Genomic DNA, 8,718 nt, shown 5'->3' on the forward strand with positions numbered 1-8,718 from the left:
TATCGCTAATTGCACGACAGTTCTTTCAACGGCAGCAACTGACAGTTTAATTGCAAATTTAACTGACGAAGTATTCTACTATAAAACAAACTATGATAGCCGAGGTTATAATTAAAGAATTATGCGGAAAGGCAGAATAAAAAGGATAAATGCTGCAGGCATGAGAAATTGAGAGAATCGATTTCCGATGAGAAACCCCATAAGGAAATGAAGAACGTAACTATTAATTAATCTCGAACTTTGCAGACTATCTTAAGGAGGATAAATACACAGTAAAAGTTTTACGATATTATATTACAAATATTATATTATTTTATATTCTTCCATATATGCAAAAATAAATAAAGCAAAAAGCCGATTAATATTTTTTCCTATAATTATTCTGCAATATATCTTTATTTACGTGTAGTTTTATGATGTAGATTTCCTATGATGTACTGTTTTTTAAAACGTCGACAAATTAAATAAAAACTACGGTCACACATAAATAAATTCTTGCACGGTGTTAATTTTTTTAATTTATCTGTTTCCCCGATAGTCTATGTGCATTGTATAAATGTTTATTAATTTATCTATTTGTACATATTGCATATACTGAATGTCCTCGAAAGCTTTGATTGCTCTTCGATCGTCTGGAAAAAATCTATTATACTACTTTCGTGCGGACATGTTCGTATTATTAAAAGAGTCAATAGACTTCAATAACGTTTGCGTCTTCGCTTAAAATTGCAGGTGCAGGATTGTTCAACGCTTCATGTACACAAGATGATGTGATATCAGCTATAACCGAAAAAATATAACGATGTTGAATACTCTGCTCGGAAATGTGGAACAGGGTTCTTTTTTCTTTTATTCAAGAAAAAGAATCCCATGTTAACGAACAGAACCTACTCTACTCGCTTTTGCACGAATAATGATCACCGTAGTGAATCTCTTGTGATGTTGATCGACTCGGAAAAGTCTATAATCTTCGATAATAAGTAGAGATCAGAATAGAGCCTGACCACGAGCAATTTTATGAAAACAAGAGTGAGAAAAAAGTTTTTTATCTGTATATGCTATCTCACTTTAACTTATACTATCTTACTTATTCTAACTCACTGAAGTTGTAAAAACCGGGTCAATCAGAAGCTTGTCATGGCCAGAGGGTCGATAGTGTATCTTCAAATGAGATGAAAATTACACAAGTGCGCGAATTTACTGGAATATTATAATTTCAACACGTAATAAATTTGCTTACTTTTATAGAGGACGATGGCCAATATCGATATACTACTTTGTTTATGGACGATATTTCTTAAATAAAAGCTAAAAATAAAATTTTAGAAGCATAAATATATACAAACTAGAAAGTGTCTTCTGTCAGATAATATAATTTTTATAACACTGTTTGCAATTTTGCAATAATCATTTTTGCAAGACAAACATGTAACGCACAATTTCTTTTTTTGAGGATTTTCATATAAACAGACGATTGCCTTCAACTCCGATAAGGCTATCGACTATAACACACACATAGCACTATGAAGATTTATTAAGGGGCTTATTCTGTAACTTTTAACGACTGTAATGATAACAGTTACAGTTGTTAAGAGTTACAATCATTAAGAGTTGCAGAATAGACCCTTAAGTTAGCTTATGATCTGTATTACAGATAGCTGGTTTGCACTACACCTAGGATTACTATCCCCTTTTTTCCCAGACACTCCCTTTATAGAGCGTTCGGGGACGTCCGGGGGGATTTTCCAAAGGTGTCTCGAATAATTACCGCTCATAATTATCCTGAACACCTTTGGGAAATCGTCCTAAAAAAAACAGAACAGTATCCAAGAAAAAAAAGAGGACGGATGGCAATTCTAGCTATACATCCCAATTTTATATTTAAAACCGTATTATGGCAAAAATAAGAAAAAAAATAAATAAAACCGATTCAGGAAACTACAAACGTGTAAAATGATGTAATATCAATAATATTGCCACTATTATTTAAACTATATAATTTGCAAAAGAAAATCATAAGAGTTTTATTTTTGTATTTGTAGAATTTATTTTTAGCTAATTTTGTATAGAAATAAGTCACAAGTATATGAATTACGATTTTTTTACTTTTTTTATTACCTAAACAGATATGTTTTTATCAATATTAATAAAGTACAAAAGTTAGTTCTCGAGACATAAAAGGATGCCTCTTTAGAAGATCTATATCGACATCGGCGACTTTTCTCTACTTTTCTCATTTCAAGATACCATAATTGATCCTAGAATTCCGTTATTAGGATCTCTAGTAACAAGAGTATCGGGGAAATATAAAGATGAGCAATTCGTTGTAGACATTTAAACATCGATATTTCTGTGATATTCCCGTATTGAAATCTCGAACTTTTCACCTACGCTGTACGAAGATGTTATCCACGACGATGAAAGAGACAAAAGGATATGATTTTTTATAAATGACACATCCGCGCGAGTGAAAAGAAGGCGCGCATTTTCCCTCACTTCTGCACGGATGTGTTGCGCGTGAATAGGCGATACTTAATCCTCTTATCTTGAGGTCGTTTTATCTAGCTATTCGCCAGCGTGTGTTCACCCGTCGGGATTACATAAAACGGAAAAAATCGGTGACTAAACTGTCTTGCTGGGTATCGATGGCGGTAAAAATGATTTATCTTTCCCTATCTTTCGTTACCAAGTTATCAGATGTATCGCTGAAAAAGTGAAAACGTTATCAAAAATGATTTTGCTCTGGATATTATAATATGTCATGGATAATAACGCACAGAAAAAAATGTTTGGTTGAATTAATTAGAATCCTGATGGAGAAAATGAACGATTTAGAATTCTAGTCTAAATTTACAAGATTTCTGATTAAATTTATTCAAATTCTAGTTGAAATAACTAACATTTAATAGATTTAATCAGAAATTTAGTAGATAACAAAAATTTTGGATCGTTCATTTTCCAGATCGTTCAATTCCAGTTAACTTCAACTAAATATTTTTTTCCACACAACAATAATAAACGATTTATTAGGATCGTATAATGTGAATGCATAATAAGTAAGAAAGCCTATAACGATCTAAGCTGAATCTTAAGTGCTTTAAATAATTCCATGTGAATTTATGTACTACAGTAGTGGTATATAAATTCACATGGAATTATTTAAAGCACTTAAGATTCAGCTACAATCGTTATAGGCTTCATTTCTTACTTATACGATATTAGATTATTAGAGTAGATAGCATGGATATTAGAGTATATAATTTTAAATTATACAGTATCTTGTTTAATTTTAAATTACATACTCTAATATCCATGCTATCGGATATGGATCTAATATCCTAACCATCACAATTTGCTTTTAGTATTATAATATTAAATCATAGATATAGATTAGTGATAAAAGAGACATTCATGAAAGGAGAAAAATTACGTGAAATTATTTGCTTAATTTGGAATCACTATAATTATATATTTAATAACGCACAATTTTTTGTTTTTATATTACGTGATTATTTTATATATAAAATGAATTTGTATTTATATTTAGTAGTATGTAAATACGTATATACAATAGACGCAAGAGAACAATTTGTAACATTAGTAAACAATAAAGCATCCAAATTGATGTTGGGCGGAATGTCATTGGGTACATTATGATGATAATTATTACAGTATCAGTGGTATTTATTCGAAAATCGTTTAATCGGCGACATACGCGATGAAAATCAGACTAATCAGTCAATGACACAAATATAATTATATGATAATGAGAATCATGTTAGAAGAATGTATTTGTACGATAAATGACGTAAAGACCTGCTATCGATAGATCCTGATTTACATAATGCTTTTTTATTAGTAGTATTGGTATGCTCTACTCTTTCCAGTAAACTAGAAAACTAACAGCTAAAAATAATAATTTTGATAAATTATATTTTTCAATTATTAATTTTCTAGAAAATATATATAATTTATAAAAAATATTTTTAGCTGCTAATTTTTTAGTTTGCTATAAAACTAAAAAAACTAACGTGCTAGTTACTAATAAAAACGCATCGTGTGAATTAGACCTAAGGCCAAATTTAAATGTACATACTAAATACATGAATGTTACTTGTCGCGCAAGCTATTATTTTATGTGATTTCAATTGGTATCATATATCCTGATATATGCCATGTATATAGTAAAGATTGAGATAAACCTATATTAGTAACAACTGCGAGACACACAATATTTTCTGCTAATATAAAGCACGATGAATGACAAATCATATGTGTATGTGTTGTATACGAAATATATATAAAATACTTCATACATTAAGCATACACACAAAAAGGAATTATGAGTGTCCTACTTTCTGCAAATAAATTTTTAATAACAGATTCTTTAATTCATCTAGAGATTTTTTTTTAGACATATTGGAGTACAGTTTTCGTATTACAAGCATATGAAAAAAACGTCTTTTTGCGAATGAAACTCAAGGAAACAAATTAATTAAAATTATTTAGTTAATTATTTAGTTAATCTTAGTTTAGTTTAATAAGATTTTAATTTAGAGCTTTTAAGAAGATATATTATGTAAGAAGTCAAAAAGCTTTCGTAAAAAATGACTCGCAACATTTTCATTAAATTTTTACTAAATAAAAATGGATTCCAAATTTATCAAAGATTTCGTCGTTAAAAAATAATGTGTGAGAAATAGAATATCTGGTATATACTTTTTCTTAATTTCGGACAATTCTACTTATAATTTTCCTACAAGTCCATGTGACATACTCGTACATTGACGGAACAAACTGTCTAAATTCTTTGGAGTAAACTTCACTTTTTCCTTCTAATTTCTTTAGAGTAAGGATTTGAAAAATTGCGAAATTATTTGTTTAACTGTTCGTAATCACACGTAATTGTATGTTTAATGTCACATTATTTATTAACAACTAGCATGCTAATCCTCTAGCTGACTAGACAGCTAAAAAAAATATCGTTTTCTATAAATATTTTTTTTTTAAACCAGCAGCTAAAAAAATATATTTTTGTATTATTTTTAGCTGCTATTATTTTTTTAGGTACTAGTCCAGTAGAAAACACATGCTAACTACTAAAAAACCAAATAACGTATAATAAATCAGGCTTATAATAAATCAGTGGAAGTTTCTATATTATTCATCGTAAAAATGCTTTTCTAACATAATTTTCGTATTGTTAACATTATTATTAAAAGAAATATTTTATTAATATTCTAATTTATTGCTTGTAATGCGAGATAATTACGTGAATAGAAAGACAGCGTTTCAATTAAATATAAAAATTTAAGAAAATTCGCGGTTTATAAAGTAAATATACGGACTGATTAAATCTAGGCCGCGGTTTGAGTCATGTTCACAACGCTCATGAGCATTATTTGCTCTTTAATATTTGATGAACGAGAATGAAATGATTCTTGAGCATTGTGAACGTGAATCGGACTGCGATCTTAAATTAGAAGAAGCACAATCGATAACAGAAAAGCTAATTGTATGCATGACACGCAAAGCAACGAGAAACAAGAAAATGGGTTAAATTTAACAAAAGTGTAGAAAATAGGATGAATTTAAGAGAAGCTTTACATGTCTGAAAATATGTTGTTGAAAATAGTGAAAATGAAAAGGAACTAATTATGGCGCTGTAAATAAAAGCCCAGAATTTCCACAAACTCTTTAATCAGAAATTCATGAAGAACTTCTTCGTAATTGCATAGTCGTAAAACTGGAATATCGAAATGAAGAAGAGGAACATTGAAACGTTAATTAAACGTTGGTTAAGAATTAGGCACACGGCATTATGAATTCGCATCTGTTTAATACCCGAAAATTCGTAACGTAGAGAAACAAGTATAACAGAGTTGGGTACTTTTCATTTGATACAAGTCGACGTAAATATCGCTTTGTCTTTGTTGGTCATTAATGTGAAGAAAGATATAATGTATGTAAGTCACTAATGTTCATTTCCAATGTAGATTAATTTTAATGTACCAACATAAATGTAAATTAATTTTAATCTTGATGCATAACTTACTTTTTATCCTTTTCTAGTTCTAAGAATTAGAAAAAGGTAGAGTTAATTAAAGTTTTAGAGATTACAGTTAATCTACATTGCATTGGTGTAGAAACGGACATAAGTGAAAAGCACCTTAAGTAACTACTAACTTGAGTCAGGTATAAATAGATTTCTCAAGCTGCTATCTTCTGTTTCACTGAAAGTAAACCTGCAATTCATTCCACGAAATCCTCCAACCCTTCCGGAACTACCCTCAACGATTCATTGACCGGTATTCATAGTCGACCTACCCTGCGAGTGTATTCAATGACCGGAAGGGGGGGATATTCATAGTCGGTCCTTATATTTCAGACCTTATATTGCAGAAGTGCAATCTTAAGATATCATAAGCTAATCACAGATTGGAATTCAGTTCTTATATTTAAGATCGTTTTAAATACAGATTTAAAATGTCACAAACCAATCACAGGCATCCATAGTCGATTCTGTTGTACTTAAGACTGTTTTAAGTACAGTCTTAAAATGTCATAAACCAATTAGAAGATTATATTAGTATCTTGAGACATTATCTAAGACTATCTTGAAATAAGAATGGCCTATTAGCTGTAGAGATGTATTAGCATCTTAAGACATTGAATAAAATGATCCTAAAATAAGAACAGATTATTGTGACCTTATTCTGGTGTTCTTAATCGATTCTTATATTTAAGATCATCTTAAGTATACAGTCTTAAGAATAAGATGTCATGAACCAACCAGCTTACACTTACAGCTTAGACACTAAGCTGTATTAACATTTTAAGACATTATTTAAGACGGTTCTGAAATAAGAACAGACTATGGATGGTATTCACCGTCTTAAGTACAGTCTTCTTTACGAACATTGGCTTAAGACAGTCTTAAATACAAGAATCGACTATGAATATCGCCCTACATGAGAATACCAGTCACAGGGCTGTATTAGCATCTTAAGACATTACTTAGGACGATTTCAAAATAAGAACAGACTGTTAGCAATTAAAATACACTCGCAGGGTAGGTCGAGTCTATCCGCCTCGCGGGAGTTCCCGGGAGTTGATTTCGCTTTGCGCGTGAAGGAAAAACGGTGAAAATAAAGTATCGAGCGTGCCGCGCAGTACACCGACCTCGGTGCAACCCTCGAGCGGCGCAACCCTTGCATACAGCTTGCGCCACGAAGCAATCGAGAGAGAGAGCGATTTCACCAAACGGTCGAAGGCACCCGGCAGACCTGACTGTCTTTTTGTCAGAGCAGAGCTTGCAATAGGAACGAAGAGGAAGCTGGCTACTCACGATTAACGCTCGATGTCTGCGCGATGTTCTATCGCCTGGCCGCAGTGTCTCAATCTCGGTCCCGATTCCGACTCGGTCCCTGTAACAGCTGCCACCGCCGGCTGTGCGCCTCGCGTTCATATCGCGAATACCGCGATCTCGAGCGTCGCCAACCATCGGGTGGGTAAACAAAAAAGCGCAACGAGCGGCACGCTGTCACGACGCATTCGACGGCTGCGAGAGGTGGATGAAATGTAGACGGTGGACGTTTGCGCGACGCGTCAAGGAGAAAATAGCCCCGTGCGGACGAGCGGGTGACAGTCGACGAACGGACAGGGGCGCGAATATACACGTACTGTACGTACGCACGCACCTCTGCCCGCCGGGTCGGCCAGGATCCTGGATCGGCCAATCGTCAACGGGTACCACTGAGGCACCGAGCGAACCGCGCGAAACCAAACCAACGTCGACCGTCGGCGACGTAAACGCGCTCGGCTACCGCCGGCGCCCGCGCCGCCGCCACCAGCCGCCACCGCATCGATCGGAGCACCCTCTACCACCCGCGACTGCGATTGGCCGCGCGATACTTTGTTTATACGCTTGCGTATGCACCTGCAAAGGGCGCGTACGGAGTACGGAGGACTACGAACGCGATGCGGCATCGCGGCACGACGAATGGACGATTTCACGGTCTTGATGAACGAATAAGAAATGATTTCTGGTACGTCTCTAAGTAAGTCTAATAATGACAGCGCAAAATGTGTGTTGTTCATGTAAATTGTTATCGCGGAATTTTACTGCGTCGAGGAAAGAATTCTCCTGCCGAGGAGTCGTGTGCAGGCGCCAATTTTTTATATATGATGTAATAATTGAAGCAAATTGGAGTTTTTTTTTTCTTCATCTCATGTACATACAAATATATTTATGAAAGTTGCATGGATTGTATATAAAATTATATACACATATTTATATACATTAATTTTAAAAACAGAAGCATTGAGAATATCACTTCTAAAACCTGTTTTACAATGTGCTTTTTGTTTTCTGTTTCTTGTTTTTTGCTATTTATTGTATCTTGCCATTTTGCTTCCGTTTTTCGTTTTCTGTTGCTCGAGTTAAACGTTAACGAACTTCAGAAAAAACAGAAAACACATATCAAGAAATATAATTGTTAATAAAACGACCACAAAGAGGAAAAAAACCAAACAAAGGGTATATTGTAGAACAACCATTATCCTATGTACTAACATTTAAAATCTAAACTAATTCGCGGCACAAATATCATAATATTATTTATGAAGGTGTTTTCTATATCAATTAATGTATAAATGAAATTAAATGATTCTATATTTTAAAAAATGAAGTCAACTTTCACACACATATAGTCCTTT

At 33.3% G+C, this 8,718-nt stretch overlaps 1 protein-coding gene across 1 annotated transcript in view; it reads right to left on the reverse strand.

Annotated features, from left to right (window-relative positions):
• LOC108750379 overlaps nucleotides 1-7,812 on the reverse strand; it is a 23,649-nt gene extending 15,837 nt beyond the window's left edge. The window contains exon 1 of the mRNA XM_018489790.1: nucleotides 7,349-7,812. The gene's annotated coding sequence lies outside the window, so the exon portion shown is untranslated. The remainder of the gene's footprint in view (nucleotides 1-7,348) is intronic.
• Between the last annotated feature and the right edge of the window lie 906 nt (nucleotides 7,813-8,718).

This window comes from Trachymyrmex septentrionalis, unplaced genomic scaffold, assembly GCF_001594115.1.
Source record: "Trachymyrmex septentrionalis isolate Tsep2-gDNA-1 unplaced genomic scaffold, Tsep1.0 scaffold367, whole genome shotgun sequence".
Lineage (NCBI taxonomy): Eukaryota > Metazoa > Arthropoda > Insecta > Hymenoptera > Formicidae > Trachymyrmex > Trachymyrmex septentrionalis.